Below are 18,553 nucleotides of genomic sequence, written 5' to 3'. Positions count from 1 at the left end.
CGTCGTCTTCTGTAGAGGGAACGTCTTTCTCTCTCCAGTTTACTCCTGCTCTTCTTTCTTAGAGGAATATGCCTAAAACATGCATCGGCTGCGAGGAAGTTGATCCTTTCAAGGCACTGGTTTGGATCCATGTCATTTAAGACGTCTTCCCAACATGTTTCGTTTAGGACATGTAACACAGTGTTGTAACACAGTGTTGTAACACAGTGTTGTAACAGTGTTGTAACACAGTGTTGTAACACAGTGTTGTAACAGTGTTGTAACACAGTGTTGCAACACAGTGTTGTAACACAGGGCTGTAACAATGTTGTAACGCAGTGCTGTAACAGTGTTGTAACACAGTGCTGTAACACAGTGTTGTAACCCAGTGTTGTAACACAGGGCTGTAACAGTGTTGTAACACAGTGTTGTAACACAGGGCTGTAACAGTGTTGTAACACAGTGTTGTAACACAGTGTTGTAACACAGTGCTGTAACACAGTGTTGTAACAGTGTTGTAACACAGTGTTGTAACACAGTGCTGTAACACAGTGTTGTAACACAGTGCTGTAACACAGTGTTGTAACAGTGTTGTAACAGTGCTGTAACACAGTGTTGTAACTCAGTGCTGTAACACAGTGTTGTAACAGTGTTGTAACACAGTGCTGTAACACAGTGTTGTAACTCAGTGCTGTAACACAGTGTTGTAACAGTGTTGTAACACAGTGCTGTAACACAGTGTTGTAACTCAGTGCTGTAACACAGTGTTGTAACAGTGTTGTAACACAGTGCTGTAACACAGTGTTGTAACTCAGTGCTGTAACACAGTGTTGTAACTCAGTGCTGTAACACAGTGTTGTAACAGTGTTGTAACACAGTGCTGTAACACAGTGTTGTAACTCAGTGCTGTAACACAGTGTTGTAACAGTGTTGTAACACAGTGCTGTAACACAGTGTTGTAACTCAGTGCTGTAACACAGTGTTGTAACTCAGTGCTGTAACACAGTGTTGTAACACAGTGTTGTAACAGTGTTGTAACACAGTGCTGTAACACAGTGTTGTAACTCAGTGCTGTAACACAGTATTGTAACAGTGTTGTAACTCAGTGCTGTAACACAGTGTTGTAACTCAGTGCTGTAACACAGTGTTGTAACAGTGTTGTAACTCAGTGCTGTAACACAGTGTTGTAACTCAGTGCTGTAACACAGTGTTGTAACAGTGTTGTAACACAGTGCTGTAACACAGTGTTGTAACAGTGTTGTAACACAGTGCTGTAACACAGTGTTGTAACAGTGTTGTAACACAGTGCTGTAACACAGTGTTGTAACTCAGTGCTGTAACACAGTGTTGTAACTCAGTGCTGTAACACAGTGTTGTAACACAGTGTTGTAACAGTGTTGTAACACAGTGCTGTAACACAGTGTTGTAACTCAGTGCTGTAACACAGTGTTGTAACAGTGTTGTAACTCAGTGCTGTAACACAGTGTTGTAACTCAGTGCTGTAACACAGTGTTGTAACAGTGTTGTAACTCAGTGCTGTAACACAGTGTTGTAACTCAGTGCTGTAACACAGTGTTGTAACAGTGTTGTAACACAGTGCTGTAACACAGTGTTGTAACTCAGTGCTGTAACACAGTGTTGTAACAGTGTTGTAACTCAGTGCTGTAACACAGTGTTGTAACTCAGTGCTGTAACACAGTGTTGTAACAGTGTTGTAACACAGTGCTGTAACACAGTGTTGTAACAGTGTTGTAACACAGTGCTGTAACACAGTGTTGTAACAGTGTTGTAACACAGTGCTGTAACACAGTGTTGTAACTCAGTGCTGTAACACAGTGTTGTAACTCAGTGCTGTAACACAGTGTTGTAACACAGTGTTGTAACAGTGTTGTAACACAGTGCTGTAACACAGTGTTGTAACTCAGTGCTGTAACACAGTGTTGTAACAGTGTTGTAACTCAGTGCTGTAACACAGTGTTGTAACTCAGTGCTGTAACACAGTGTTGTAACAGTGTTGTAACTCAGTGCTGTAACACAGTGTTGTAACTCAGTGCTGTAACACAGTGTTGTAACAGTGTTGTAACACAGTGCTGTAACACAGTGTTGTAACAGTGTTGTAACACAGTGCTGTAACAAAGTGTTGTAACAGTGTTGTAACTCAGTGCTGTAACACAGTGTTGTAACTCAGTGCTGTAACACAGTGTTGTAACAGTGTTGTAACTCAGTGCTGTAACACAGTGTTGTAACTCAGTGCTGTAACACAGTGTTGTAACAGTGTTGTAACTCAGTGCTGTAACACAGTGTTGTAACTCAGTGCTGTAACACAGTGTTGTAACAGTGTTGTAACAGTGTTGTAACACAGTGTTGTAACTCAGTGCTGTAACACAGTGTTGTAACAGTGTTGTAACAGTGTTGTAACACAGTGTTGTAACTCAGTGCTGTAACACAGTGTTGTAACAGTGTTGTAACTCAGTGCTGTAACACAGTGTTGTAACTCAGTGTTGTAACACAGTGTTGTAACTCAGTGCTGTAACACAGTGTTGTAACAGTGTTGTAACAGTGTTGTAACACAGTGTTGTAACTCAGTGCTGTAACACAGTGTTGTAACAGTGTTGTAACTCAGTGCTGTAACACAGTGTTGTAACAGTGTTGTAACACAGTGTTGTAACTCAGTGCTGTAACACAGTGTTGTAACAGTGTTGTAACTCAGTGCTGTAACACAGTGTTGTAACAGTGTTGTAACACAGTGTTGTAACAGTGTTGTAACTCAGTGCTGTAACACAGTGTTGTAACAGTGTTGTAACACAGTGTTGTAACAGTGTTGTAACTCAGTGCTGTAACACAGTGTTGTAACAGTGTTGTAACAGTGTTGTAACACAGTGTTGTAACAGTGTTGTAACTCAGTGCTGTAACACAGTGTTGTAACTCAGTGCTGTAACACAGTGTTGTAACTCAGTGCTGTAACACAGTGTTGTAACACAGTGTTGTAACAGTGTTGTAACACAGTGCTGTAACACAGTGTTGTAACTCAGTGCTGTAACACAGTGTTGTAACAGTGTTGTAACTCAGTGCTGTAACACAGTGTTGTAACTCAGTGCTGTAACACAGTGTTGTAACAGTGTTGTAACTCAGTGCTGTAACACAGTGTTGTAACTCAGTGCTGTAACACAGTGTTGTAACAGTGTTGTAACACAGTGCTGTAACACAGTGTTGTAACTCAGTGCTGTAACACAGTGTTGTAACAGTGTTGTAACTCAGTGCTGTAACACAGTGTTGTAACTCAGTGCTGTAACACAGTGTTGTAACAGTGTTGTAACACAGTGCTGTAACACAGTGTTGTAACAGTGTTGTAACACAGTGCTGTAACACAGTGTTGTAACAGTGTTGTAACACAGTGCTGTAACACAGTGTTGTAACTCAGTGCTGTAACACAGTGTTGTAACTCAGTGCTGTAACACAGTGTTGTAACACAGTGTTGTAACAGTGTTGTAACACAGTGCTGTAACACAGTGTTGTAACTCAGTGCTGTAACACAGTGTTGTAACAGTGTTGTAACTCAGTGCTGTAACACAGTGTTGTAACTCAGTGCTGTAACACAGTGTTGTAACAGTGTTGTAACTCAGTGCTGTAACACAGTGTTGTAACTCAGTGCTGTAACACAGTGTTGTAACAGTGTTGTAACACAGTGCTGTAACACAGTGTTGTAACAGTGTTGTAACACAGTGCTGTAACACAGTGTTGTAACAGTGTTGTAACTCAGTGCTGTAACACAGTGTTGTAACTCAGTGCTGTAACACAGTGTTGTAACAGTGTTGTAACTCAGTGCTGTTACACAGTGTTGTAACTCAGTGCTGTAACACAGTGTTGTAACAGTGTTGTAACTCAGTGCTGTAACACAGTGTTGTAACTCAGTGCTGTAACACAGTGTTGTAACAGTGTTGTAACAGTGTTGTAACACAGTGTTGTAACTCAGTGCTGTAACACAGTGTTGTAACAGTGTTGTAACAGTGTTGTAACACAGTGTTGTAACTCAGTGCTGTAACACAGTGTTGTAACAGTGTTGTAACTCAGTGCTGTAACACAGTGTTGTAACTCAGTGTTGTAACACAGTGTTGTAACTCAGTGCTGTAACACAGTGTTGTAACAGTGTTGTAACAGTGTTGTAACACAGTGTTGTAACTCAGTGCTGTAACACAGTGTTGTAACAGTGTTGTAACTCAGTGCTGTAACACAGTGTTGTAACAGTGTTGTAACACAGTGTTGTAACTCAGTGCTGTAACACAGTGTTGTAACAGTGTTGTAACTCAGTGCTGTAACACAGTGTTGTAACAGTGTTGTAACACAGTGTTGTAACAGTGTTGTAACTCAGTGCTGTAACACAGTGTTGTAACAGTGTTGTAACACAGTGTTGTAACAGTGTTGTAACTCAGTGCTGTAACACAGTGTTGTAACAGTGTTGTAACAGTGTTGTAACGCAGTGTTGTAACAGTGTTGTAACTCAGTGCTGTAACACAGTGTTGTAACTCAGTGCTGTAACACAGTGTTGTAACAGTGTTGTAACTCAGTGCTGTAACACAGTGTTGTAACTCAGTGCTGTAACACAGTGTTGTAACAGTGTTTTAACACAGTGCTGTAACACAGTGTTGTAACAGTGTTGTAACACAGTGCTGTAACACAGTGTTGTAACTCAGTGCTGTAACACAGTGTTGTAACAGTGTTGTAACACAGTGCTGTAACACAGTGTTGTAACTCAGTGCTGTAACACAGTGTTGTAACAGTGTTGTAATACAGTGCTGTAACACAGTGTTGTAACTCAGTGCTGTAACACAGTGTTGTAACAGTGTTGTAACACAGTGCTGTAACACAGTGTTGTAACTCAGTGCTGTAACACAGTGTTGTAACAGTGTTGTAACACAGTGCTGTAACACAGTGTTGTAACTCAGTGCTGTAACACAGTGTTGTAACAGTGTTGTAACACAGTGCTGTAACACAATGTTGTAACAGTGTTGTAACACGGTTCTTTTTTCATTGGCTGTCATGACTGTCATTAATGTTACTCGTGTATACACTGAGAGGAATGTATATCTCTGTGTATACACTGAGAGTATACTGTAACCTCTATATCAGGTATTGGCTGGTGGTGCACAGGTGACACGCAGCGTTATGATCCCCCCTTATTACCTGGAGTATACCTGGATAAGGTTTTGGGGGTCAACGCCCCCGCGGCTGGGCCCATCAACAGGCTGCTACTGCTGGCCGCACGTAAACCAACGTACGAACCACAGCCTGGCTGATCAGGTACTGCCTGTCCAGTGCCTTCTTGAAGACAGCCAGGGATCTTGAAGACAACCAGGGGTCTTGAAGACAACCAGGGGTCTTGAAGACAGCCAGGGATCTTGAAGACAGCCAGGGATCTTGAAGACAGCCAGGGGTCTTGAAGACAGCCAGGGGTCTTGAAGACAACCAGGGGTCTTGAAGACAGCCAGGGGTCTTGAAGACAGCCAGGGGTCTTGAAGACAGCCAGGGGTCTTGAAGACAGCCAGGGGTCTTGAAGACAGCCAGGGGTCTTGAAGACAACCAGGGGTCTTGAAGACAGCCAGGGATCTTGAAGACAGCCAGGGATCTTGAAGACAGCCAGGGGTCTTGAAGACAGCCAGGGGTCTTGAAGACAACCAGGGGTCTTGAAGACAGCCAGGGGTCTTGAAGACAGCCAGGGGTCTTGAAGACAGCCAGGGATCTTGAAGACAGCCAGGGGTCTTGAAGACAGCCAGGGGTCTTGAAGACAGCCAGGGGTCTTGAAGACAGCCAGGGGTCGTGAAGACAGCCAGGGGTCGTGAAGACAGCCAGGGGTCGTGAAGACAGCCAGGGATCGTGAAGACAGCCAGGGGTCTTGAAGACAGCCAGGGGTCTTGAAGACAGCCAGGGGTCTTGAAGACAGCCAGGGGTCTTGAAGACAGCCAGGGGTCGTGAAGACAGCCAGGGGTCTTGAAGACAGCCAGGGGTCGTGAAGACAGCCAGGGGTCGTGAAGACAGCCAGGGATCGTGAAGACAGCCAGGGGTCTTGAAGACAGCCAGGGGTCTTGAAGACAGCCAGGGGTCTTGAAGACAGCCAGGAGTCTTGAAGACAGCCAGGAGTCTTGAAGACAGTCAGGAGTCTTGAAGACAGCCAGGGGTTTTGAAGACTGCAAGGGGTCTTGAAGACAGCCAGGGGTCTTGAAGACAGCCAGGGATCTTGAAGACAGCCAGGAGTCTTGAAGACAGCCAGGGATCTTGAAGACAGTTAGGAGTCTTGAAGACAGCAATAGGTCTTGAAGAGAGCCAGGAAACTTGAAAGCAGCCAGGGGTCTTGAAGACAGCCAGGGGTCTTCAAGACAGCCAGGGGTCTTGAAGACAGCCAGGGGTCTTGAAGACAGCCAGGGGTCTTGAAGACAGCCAGGGATCTTGAAGACAGCCAGGGGTCTTGAAGACAGCCAGGGGTCTTGAAGACAGCCAGGGGTCTTGAAGACAGCCAGGGGTCGTGAAGACAGCCAGGGGTCGTGAAGACAGCCAGGGGTCGTGAAGACAGCCAGGGATCGTGAAGACAGCCAGGGGTCTTGAAGACAGCCAGGGGTCTTGAAGACAGCCAGGGGTCTTGAAGACAGCCAGGGGTCTTGAAGACAGCCAGGGGTCGTGAAGACAGCCAGGGGTCTTGAAGACAGCCAGGGGTCGTGAAGACAGCCAGGGGTCGTGAAGACAGCCAGGGATCGTGAAGACAGCCAGGGGTCTTGAAGACAGCCAGGGGTCTTGAAGACAGCCAGGGGTCTTGAAGACAGCCAGGGGTCTTGAAGACAGCCAGGGGTCGTGGAGACAGCCAGGGGTCGTGAAGACAGCCAGGGGTCTTGAAGACAGCCAGGGGTCTTGAAGACAGCCAGGGGTCTTGAAGACAGCCAGGGATCTTGAAGACAGCCAGGAGTCTTGAAGACAGCCAGGGATCTTGAAGACAGCTAGGGGTCTTGAAGACAGCCAGGGGTCTTGAAGACAGCCAGGAAACTTGAAAGCAGCCAGGGGTCTTGAAGACAGCCAGGGGTCTTCAAGACAGCCAGGGGTCTTGAAGACAGCCAGGGGTCTTGAAGACAGCCAGGAGTCGTGAAGACAGCCAGGGGTCTTGAAGACAGCCAGGGGTCTTGAAGACACCCAGTGGTCTTGAAGACAGGCAGGGGTCGTGAAGACAGCCAGGGGTCGTGAAGACAGCCAGGGGTCGTGAAGACAGCCAGGGGTCTTGAAGACAGCCAGGGGTCTTGAAGACAGCCAGGGGTCTTGAAGACAACCAGGGGTCTTGAAGACAGCCAGGAGTCTTGAAGACAGCCAGGGATCTTGAAGACAGCCAGGGGTCTTGAAGACAGCCAGGGGTCTTGAAGACAGCCAGGGATCTTGAAAGCAGCCAGGGGTCTTGAAGACAGCCAGGGGTCTTGAAGACAGCCAGGGGTCTTGAAGACAGCCAGGGGTCTTGAAGACAGCCAGGGGTCTTGAAAGCAGCCAGGGGTCTTGAAGACAGCCAGGGGTCTTGAAGACAGCCAGGGGTCTTGAAGACAGCCAGGGGTCTTGAAGACAGCCAGGGATCTTGAAGACAGCCAGGGGTCTTGAAGACAGCCAGGGATCTTGAAGGCAGCCAGGGGTCTTGAAGACAGCCAGGGGTCTTGAAGACAGCCAGGGATCTTGAAGACAGCCAGGGATCTTGAAGACAGCCAGGGGTCTTGAAGACAGCCAGGGGTCTTGAAGACAGCCAGGGATCTTGAAAGCAGCCAGGGGTCTTGAAGACAGCCAGGGGTCTTGAAGACAGCCAGGGGTCTTGAGGACAGCCAGGGATCTTGAAAGCAGCCAGGGGTCTTGAAGACAGCCAGGGGTCTTGAAAGCAGCCAGGGGTCTTGAAGACAGCCAGGGGTCTTGAAAGCAGCCAGGGGTCTTGAAGACAGCCAGGGGTCTTGAAGACAGCCAGGGATCTTGAAAGCAGCCAGGGGTCTTGAAGACAGCCATGGGTCTTGAAAGCAGCCAGGGGTCTTGAAGACAGCCAGGGGTCTTGAAGACAGCCAGGGGTCTTGAAGACAGCCAGGGATCTTGAAAGCAGCCAGGGGTCTTGAAGACAGCCAGGGGTCTTGAAAGCAGCCAGGGATCTTGAAGACAGCCAGGGGTCTTGAAGACAGCCAGGGATCTTGAAAGCAGCCAGGAGTCTTGAAGACAGCCAGGGGTCTTGAAGACAGCCAGGGGTCTTGAAGACAGCCAGGGATATTGAAAGCAGTCAGGGGTCTTGAAGACAGCCAGGGGTCTTGAAAGCAGCCAGGGGTCTTGAAGACAGCCAGGGGTCTTGAAGACAGCCAGGGATCTTGAAAGCAGCCAGGGGTCTTGAAGACAGCCAGGGGTCTTGAAGACAGCCAGGGGTCTTGAAAGCAGCCAGGGGTCTTGAAGACAGCCAGGGATCTTGAAAGCAGCCAGGGGTCTTGAAGACAGCCAGGGGTATTGAAGACAGCCAGGGATCTTGAAAGCAGCCAGGGGTCTTGAAGACAGCCAGGGGTCTTGAAGACAGCCAGTAATCTTGAAAGCAGCCAGGGGTCTTGAAGACAGCCAGGGGTCTTGAAGACAGCCAGAGGTCTTGAAGACAGCCAGAGATCTTGAAAGCAGCCAGGGGTCTTGAAGACAGCCAGGGGTCTTGAAGACAGCGAGGGATCTTGAAAGCAGCCAGGGGTCTTGAAGACAGCCAGGGGTCTTGAAGACAGCCAGGGGTCTTGACGACAGCCAGGGATATTGAAAGCAGCCAGGGGTCTTGAAGACAGCCAGGGGTCTTGAAAGCAGCCAGGGGTTTTGAAGACAGCCAGGGGTCTTGAAGACAGCCAGGGATCTTGAAAGCAGCCAGGGTCTTGAAGACAGCCAGGGGTCTTGAAGACAGCCAGGGATCTTGAAAGCAGCCACGGGTCTTGAAGACAGCCAGGGATCTTGAAAGCAGCCAGTGGTCTTGAAGACAGCCAGGGGTCTTGAAGACAGCCAGGGATCTTGAAAGCAGCCAGGGGTCTTGAAAGCAGCCAGGGGTCTTGAAGACAGCCAGGGATCTTGAAAGCAGCCAGGGGTCTTGAAGACAGCCAGGGGTCTTGAAGACAGCCAGGGGTCTTGAAGACAGCCAGGGGTCTTGAAAGCAGCCAGGGGTCTTGAAGACAGCCAGGGGTCTTGAAGACAGCCAGGGGTCTTGAAGACAGCCAGAGATCTTGAAAGCAGCCAATGGTCTTGAAGACAGCCAGTGGTCTTGAAGACAGCCAGGGGTCTTGAAGACAGCCAGGGATCTTGAAAGCAGCCAGGGGTCTTGAAGACAGCCAGGGGTCTTGAAGACAGCCAGGGGTCTTGAAGACAGCCAGGGGTGTTGAAGACAGCCAGGGGTCTTGAAGACAGCCAGGGGTCTTGAAGACAGCCAGGGGTCTTGAAGACAGCCAGTTGTCTTGAAGACAACCACGGGTCTTGAAAGCAGCCAGGGGTCTTGAAGACAGCCAGGGGTCTTGAAGACAGCAAGGGGTCTTGAAGACAGCCAGTTGTCTTGAAGACAGCCACGGGTCTTGAAAGCAGCCAGGGGTCTTGAAGACAGCCAGGGGTCTTGAAGACAGCCAGGGGTCTTGAAGACAGCCAGGAGTCTTGAAGACAGCCAGGAGTCTTGAAGACAGCCAGGGGTTTTGAAGGCAGCCAGGAGTCTTGAAGACAGCCAGGGGTCTTGAAGACAGCCAGGGTTCTTGAAAGCAGCCAGGGGTCTTGAAGACAGCCAGGGGTCGTGAAGACAGCCAGGAGTCTTGAAGACAGCCAGGGGTCTTGAAGACAGCCAGGGATCTTGAAGACAGCCAGGGGTCTTGAAGACAGCCAGGAGTCTTGAAGACAGCCAGGGGTCGTGAAGACAGTAAGGGGTCTTGAAAGCAGCCAGGGGTCTTGAAGACAGCCAGGGGTCTTCAAGACCCCTGGCTGTCTTGGGTCTGACTAATGTCTTGGGCCCCTGACACTTATTGCCTGGAGTTTACCTGGAGAGAGTTCCGGGGGTCAACGCCCCCGCGGTCTGGTCTGTGACCAGGCCTCCTGGTGGATCAGAGCCTGATCAACCAGGCTGTTACTGCTTTCTGCACGCAAACCAACGTACGAGCCACAGCCCGGCTGGTCAAGTACCGACTTTAGGTGCTCGTCCAGTGCCAGCTTGAAGACTGCCATGGGTCTGTTGGTAATCCTCCTTATGTGCTGGGAGGCAGTTGAACAGTCTCGGGCCCCTGACACTTATTGTATGGTCTCTTAACGTGCTAGTGACATCCCTGCTTTTCATTGGGGGGATGTTGCATCGTCTGCCAAGCCTTTTGCTTTCGTAGTGAGTGATTTTCGTGTGCAAATTCGGTACTAGTCCCTCTAGGATTTTCCAGGTGTATATATTCATGTATCTCTCCCGCCTGCGTTCCAGGGAATACAGGTTCAGGAACCTCAAGCGCTCCCAGTAATTGAGGTGTTTTATCTCCGTTATGCGCGCCGTGAAGGTTCTCTGTACATTTTCTAGGTCAGCAATTTCACCTGCCTTGAAAGGTGCTGTTAGTGTGCAGCAATATTCCAGCCTAGATAGAACAAGTAACCTGAAGAGTGTCATCATGGGCTTGGCATCCCTAGTTTCGAAGGCTCTCATTATCCATCCTGTCATTTTTCTAGCAGATGCGATTGATACAATGTTATGGTCCTTGAAGGTGAGATCCTCCGACATGATCACTCCCAGGTCTTTGACGTTGGTGTTTCGCTCTATTTTGTGGCCAGAATTTGTTTTGTACTCTGATGAAGATTTAATTTCCTCGTGTTTACCATATCTGAGTAATTGAAATTTCTCATCGTTGAACTTCGTATTGTTTTCTGCAGCCCACTGGAATATTTGGTTGATGTCCGCCTGGAGCCTTGCAGTGTCTGCAATGGAAGACACTGTCATGCAGATTCGGGTGTCATCTGCAAAGGAAGACACGGTGCTGTGGTTGACATCCTTGTCTATGTCAGATATGAGGATGAGGAACAAGATGGGAGCAAGTACTGTGCCTTGTGGAACAGAGCTTTTCACCGTAGCTGCCTCGGACTTTACTCTGTTGACTACTACTCTTTGTGTTCTGTTTGTGAGGAAATTATAGTTCCATCGACCCACTTTTCCTGTTATTCTTATAGCACGCATTTTGTGCGCTATTACACCATGGCCACACTTGTCGAAGGCTTTTGCAAAGTCTGTATATATTACATCTGCATTCTTTTTATCTTCTAGTGCATCTAGGACCCTGTCGTAGTGATCCAATAGTTGAGACAGACAGGAGCGACCTGTTCTAAACCCATGTTGCCCTGGGTTGTGTAATTGATGGGTTTCTAGATGGGTGGTGATCTTGCTTCTTAGGACCCTTTCAAAGATTTTTATGATATGGGATGTTAGTGCTATCGGTCTGTAGTTCTTTGCTATTGCTTTACTGCCCCCTTTGTGGAGTGGAGCTATGTCTGTTGTTTTTAGTAACTGTGGGACGATCCCTGTGTCCATGCTCCCTCTCCATAGGATGGTAAAAGCTCGTGATAGGGGCTTCTTGCAGTTCTTGATGAACACGGAGTTCCATGAGTCTGGCCCTGGGGCAGAGTGCATGGGCATGTCATTTATCGCCTGTTCGAAGTCATTTGGCGTCAGGATAACATCAGATAGGCTTGTGTTAACCAAATTCTGTGGCTCTCTCATAAAAAATTCATTTTGATCTTCGACTCTCAGTCTGGTTAGCGGCTTGCTAAAAACTGAGTCATATTGGGACTTGAGTAGCTCACTCATTTCCTTGCTGTCATCTGTGTAGGACCCATCTTGTTTAAGTAGGGGCCCAATACTGGACGTTGTTCTCGACTTTGATTTGACATAGGAGAAGAAATACTTTGGGTTTCTTTCGATTTCATTTATGGCTTTTAGTTCTTCCCGCGATTCCTGACTCCTATAAGATTCCTTTAGCTTAAGTTCGATGCTTGCTATTTTCTCCCTGCGCATTTCAGATATATTGACCTCTTTTAGCAGCTCTGTTATTCTTTTCCGTCGCCTGTAAAGGAAGCGCCTGTCTCTTTCTATTTTACATCTACTCCTCCTTTTTCTTAGAGGAATAAGGCTTGTGCATACATCGAGTGCCACCGAGTTAATCTGTTCTAGGCATAAGTTTGGGTCTGTGTTGCTTAGTCTATCTTCCCAGCTTATATAGGTTAGGACTTGGTTTACTTGGTCCCACTTTATGTTTTTGTTATTGAAGTTGAATTTGGTGAATGCTCCCTCGTGACTAGTCTCATTATGTCGGTCTGGGGCTCCGTGCATACATGTCTGAACCTCAATTATATTTTGATCTGAGTATATTGTTTTTGATATGGTGACATTTCGTATGAGATCATCATTGTTAGTGAAGATGAGGTCTAGTGTATTCTCCAGTCTAGTAGGCTCTATTATTTGCTGGTTTAAATTGAATTTTGTGCAGAGATTTAAAAGCTCGTGTGTGTGTGTGTGAGCTCTCATCAGAGCTGCCTCCTGGTGTTATTACTGCAACAACATTATTTGCTATATTCCTCCATTTTAGGTGCCTTAAGTTGAAATCCCCCAGGAGCAAGATGTTGGGTGCAGGAGCTGGCAGATTTTCCAGACAGTGGTCAATTTTTAACAGCTGTTCCTGGAATTGCTGAGATGTTGCATCCGGAGGCTTGTAGACTACCACAATGACTAGGTTTTGGTTCTCGACCTTTACTGCTAAAACTTCCACTACATCATTTGAGGCATTAAGCAGTTCTGTGTAAACAAGTGACTGCGATGTACAGGCCAACCTCCCCCTTTTGCCTGTTCACTCTGTCGCATCTGTATAGGTTGTAACCTGGGATCCATATTTCGTTGTCCAAGTGATCCTTTATGTGGGTCTCAGTGAAAGCTGCGAACATTGCATTTGCCTCTGCAAGCAGTCCACGGATGAAAGGTATTTTGTTGTGTTGTCTCTTAGCGTACTCCTGGCACCCCTGCTATTCACTAGGGGGATGCTGCATCTCCTGCGAGTCCTTAAACTTAATACATGAACCAAGGCGCTGAGATAAGGAGGCTGCGTCTTCCAGGATGGAGGCAGAGAAAAGTGCTTCTCTTACTTTCTTCTGTGTTGTTAGTCCTGGAGAAAAGAATTTGTCTTAAGGTAAGATTCTGTGGTCAATCTTTAAGTTGTATCGGGTGTGTAGACGCTGTCTACGGTCATCACATAACGCTATCTACGGTCATCACATAACGCTATCTACGGTCATCACATAACGCTATCTACGGTCATCACATGATACTACCTACTGTCATCACATAACGCTATCTACGGTCATCACATAACGCTATCTATGGTCATCACATAACGCTATCTACGGTCATCACATAACGCTATCTATGGTCATCACATAAGGCTATCTATGGTCATCACATAACGCTGTCTATGGTCATCACATAACGCTATCTACGGTCATCACATAACGCTATCTACGGTCGTCACATGACACTATCTACGGTCATCACATAACGCTATCTACGGTCATCACATGACGCTGTCTATGGTCATCACATAACGGTATCTAGTGTCATCACATGACGCTATCTACGGTCATCACATAACGCTGTCTATGGTCATCACATGACACTATCTACGAGCATCACATGACGCTGTCTACGGTCATCATATAACGCTGTCTATGGTCATCACATAACGATATCCACAGTCATCACATAACGCTATCTACGGTCATCGCATCACGCTATCTACGGTCATCACATAACGCTATCTACTATCATTACACAACGCTATCTACTGTCATCACATGACGCTATCTACTGTCATCACATAACCCTATCTACGGTCATCACATAACGCTATCTGCTGTCATCACATAAGACTATCTACTGTCATCACATGACGCTATCTATGGTCATCACATAACGCTATCTACTGTCATGACATGACGCTACCTACGGTCATCACATGACACTATCTACAGTCATCACATGACACTTCCTGGCGCATATGATGCTGTCACCATCAATTCTGACGTCGTAATCAACCCGGGTTGATGATGTATATTTCCTGTGTCACTGTTGATGATGTATATTTCCTGTGTCACTGTTGATGGTGTATATTTCCTGTGTCACTGTTGATGGTGTATATTTCCTGTGTCACTGTTGATGGTGAATATTTCCTGTGTCACTGTTGATGGTGTATATTTCCTGTGTCACTGTTGATGGTGAATATTTCCTGTGTCACTGTTGATGGTGTATATTTCCTGTGTCACTGTTGATGGTGAATATTTCCTGTGTCACTGTTGATGGTGTATATTTCCTGTGTCACTGTTGATGGTGTATATTTCCTGTGTCACTGTTGATGATGTATATTTCCTGTGTCACTGTTGATGGTGTATATTTCCTGTGTCACTGTTGATGATGTATATATCCTGTGTCACTGTTGATGATGTATATTTCCTGTGTCACTGTTGATGATGTATATTTCCTGTGTCACTGTTGATGATGTATATTTCCTGTGTCACTGTTGATGGTGTATATTTCCTGTGTCACTGTTGATGATGTATATTTCCTGTGTCACTGTTGATGATGTATATTTCCTGTGTCACTGTTGATGATGTATATTTCCTGTGTCACTGTTGATGGTGTATATTTCCTGTGTCACTGTTGATGATGTATATTTCCTGTGTCACTGTTGATGGTGTATATTTCCTGTGTCACTGTTGATGGTGTATATTTCCTGTGTCACTGTTGATGATGTATATTTCCTGTGTCACTGTTGATGGTGTATATTTCCTGTGTCACTGTTGATGGTGTATATTTCCTGTGTCACTGTTGATGATGTATATTACCTGTGTCACTGTTGATGGTGTATATTTCCTGTGTCACTGTTGATGATGTATATTACCTGTGTCACTGTTGATGATGTATATTTCCTGTGTCACTGTTGATGATGTATATTTCCTGTGTCACTGTTGATGATGTATATTTCCTGTGTCACTGTTGATGATGTATATTACCTGTGTCACTGTTGATGGTGTATATTTCCTGTGTCACTGTTGATGATGTATATTACCTGTGTCACTGTTGATGATGTATATTTCCTGTGTCACTGTTGATGATGTATATTTCCTGTGTCACTGTTGATGATGTATATTTCCTGTGTCACTGTTGATGATGTATATTACCTGTGTCACTGTTGATGGTGTATATTTCCTGTGTCACTGTTGATGGTGTATATTTCCTGTGTCACTGTTGATGATGTATATTTCCTGTGTCACTGTTGATGGTGTATATTTCCTGTGTCACTGTTGATGGTGTATATTTCCTGTGTCACTGTTGATGGTGTATATTTCCTGTGTCACTGTTGATGGTGTATATTTCCTGTGTCACTGTTGATGGTGTATATTTCCTGTGTCACTGTTGATGGTGTATATTTCCTGTGTCACTGTTGACGGTGTATATTTCCTGTGTCACTGTTGATGGTGTATATTTCCTGTGTCACTGTTGATGATGTATATTTCCTGTGTCACTGTTGATGGTGTATATTTCCTGTGTCACTGTTGATGATGTATATTTCCTGTGTCACTGTTGATGGTGTATATTTTCTGTGTCACTGTTGATGATGTATATTTCCTGTGTCACTGTTGATGGTGTATATTTCCTGTGTCACTGTTGATGGTGTATATTTCCTGTGTCACTGTTGATGATGTATATTTCCTGTGTCACTGTTGATGGTGTATATTTCCCGTGTCACTGTTGATGATGTATATTTCCTGTGTCACTGTTGATGATGTATATTTCCTGTGTCACTGTTGACGGTGTATATTTCCTGTGTCACTGTTGATGGTGTATATTTTCTGTGTCACTGTTGATGATGTATATTTCCTGTGTCACTGTTGATGGTGTATATTTCCTGTGTCACTGTTGATGGTGTATATTTCCTGTGTCACTGTTGATGGTGTATATTTCCTGTGTCACTGTTGACGGTGTATATTTCCTGTGTCACTGTTGACGGTGTATATTTCCTGTGTCACTGTTGATGGTGTATATTTCCTGTGTCACTGTTTATACTTTCTGCTCATCTGAAAATGTTATTATGTTTTTCTAGTATAAAAGTTTAAATATGTTAGGAATTATTTTTTCAGCAAGTGTGATTAAGTTGTGTATAATATCCGACACTTGAGTCAGGCGGGAAGAATGTTATGGTCAGTGTACAGTGAACACGCTTAGTAATTATCATGTGTTTATAATATCGTTGTTAAGGTCAGGACATGTCGCTACACGAACACCTTCGTTATATTACTGCTTGGGCACGAGCACCTTCGTTATATTACTGCTTGGGCACGAACACCTTCGTTATATTATTGCTTGGGCACGAACACCTTCGTTATATTACTGCTTGGGCACGAACACCTTCGTTATATTACTGCTTGGGCACGAACACCTTCGTTATATTACTGGTTGGGCACGAACACCTTCGTTATATTACTGCTTGGGCACGAACACCTTCGTTATATTACTGCTTGGGCACGAACACCTTCGTTATATTACTGCTTGGGCACGAACACCTTCGTTATATTATTGCTTGTGCACGAACACCTTCGTTATATTACTGCTTGGGCACGAACACCTTCGTTATATTACTGCTTGGGCACGAACACCTTCGTTATATTACTGCTTGGGCACGAACACCTTCGTTATATTACTGCTTGGGCACGAACACCTTCGTTATATTATTGCTTGGGCACGAACACCTTCGTTATATTACTGCTTGGGCACGAACACCTTCGTTATATTACTGCTTGGGCACGAACACCTTCGTTATATTATTGCTTGGGCACGAACACCTTCGTTATATTACTGCTTGGGCACGAACACCTTCGTTATATCACTGCTGTGCACAAACACCTTCGTTATATCACTGTTGTGCACAAACACCTTCGTTATATCACTGTTGTGCACAAACACCTTCGTTATATCACTGTTGTGCACAAACACCTTCGTTATATCACTGTTGTGCACAAACACCTTCGTTATATCACTGTTGTGCACAAACACCTTCGTTATATTACTGGTTGGGCACGAACACCTTCGTTATATTACTGCTTGGGCACGAACACCTTCGTTATATCACTGCTGTGCACAAACACCTTCGTTATATTACTGGTTGGGCACGAACACCTTCGTTATATTTCTGCTTGGGCACGAACACCTTCGTTATATCACTGCTGTGCACAAACACCTTCGTTATATTACTGGTTGGGCACGAACACCTTCGTTATATTACTGCTTGGGCACGAACACCTTCGTTATATCACTGCTGTGCACAAACACCTTCGTTATATCACCGTTGTGCACAAACACCTTCGTTATATCACTGTTGTGCACAAACACCTTCGTTATATCACTGTTGTGCACAAACACCTTCGTTATATCACTGTTGTGCACAAACACCTTCGTTATATTACTGGTTGGGCACGAACACCTTCGTTATATTACTGCTTGGGCACGAACACCTTCGTTATATTACTGGTTGGGCACGAACACCTTCGTTATATTACTGGTTGGGCACGAACACCTTCGTTATATTACTGGTTGGGCACGAACACCTTCGTTATATTACTGCTTGGGCACGAACACCTTCGTTATATTACTGCTTGGGCACGAACACCTTCGTTATATTACTGCTTGGGCACGAACACCTTCGTTATATTACTGCTTGGGCACGAACACCTTCGTTATATTACTGCTTGGGCACGAACACCTTCGTTATATTACTGCTTGGGCACGAACACCTTCGTTATATTACTGCTTGGGCACGAACACCTTCGTTATATTACTGGTTGGGCACGAACACCTTCGTTATATTACTGGTTGGGCACGAACACCTTCGTTATATTACTGCTTGGGCACGAACACCTTCGTTATATTACTGCTTGGGCACGAACACCTTCGTTATATTACTGCTTGGGCACGAACACCTTCGTTATATTATTGCTTGGGCACGAACACCTTCGTTATATTATTGCTTGGGCACGAACACCTTCGTTATATTACTGCTTGGGCACGAACACCTTCGTTATATTACTGCTTGGGCACGAACACCTTCGTTATATTACTGGTTGGGCACGAACACCTTCGTTATATTACTGCTTGGGCACGAACACCTTCGTTATATTACTGCTTGGGCACGAACACCTTCGTTATATTACTGCTTGGGCACGAACACCTTCGTTATATTATTGCTTGGGCACGAACACCTTCGTTATATTACTGCTTGGGCACGAACACCTTCGTTATATTACTGCTTGGGCACGAACACCTTCGTTATATTACTGCTTGGGCACGAACACCTTCGTTATATTACTGCTTGGGCACGAACACCTTCGTTATATTATTGCTTGGGCACGAACACCTTCGTTATATTACTGCTTGGGCACGAACACCTTCGTTATATTACTGCTTGGGCACGAACACCTTCGTTATATTATTGCTTGGGCACGAACACCTTCGTTATATTACTGC

Source organism: Cherax quadricarinatus, chromosome 26 (assembly GCF_038502225.1).
Source record: "Cherax quadricarinatus isolate ZL_2023a chromosome 26, ASM3850222v1, whole genome shotgun sequence".
NCBI classification, from domain to species: Eukaryota; Metazoa; Arthropoda; class Malacostraca; order Decapoda; family Parastacidae; genus Cherax; species Cherax quadricarinatus.
Note: the sequence above shows the minus strand (reverse complement) of the source record.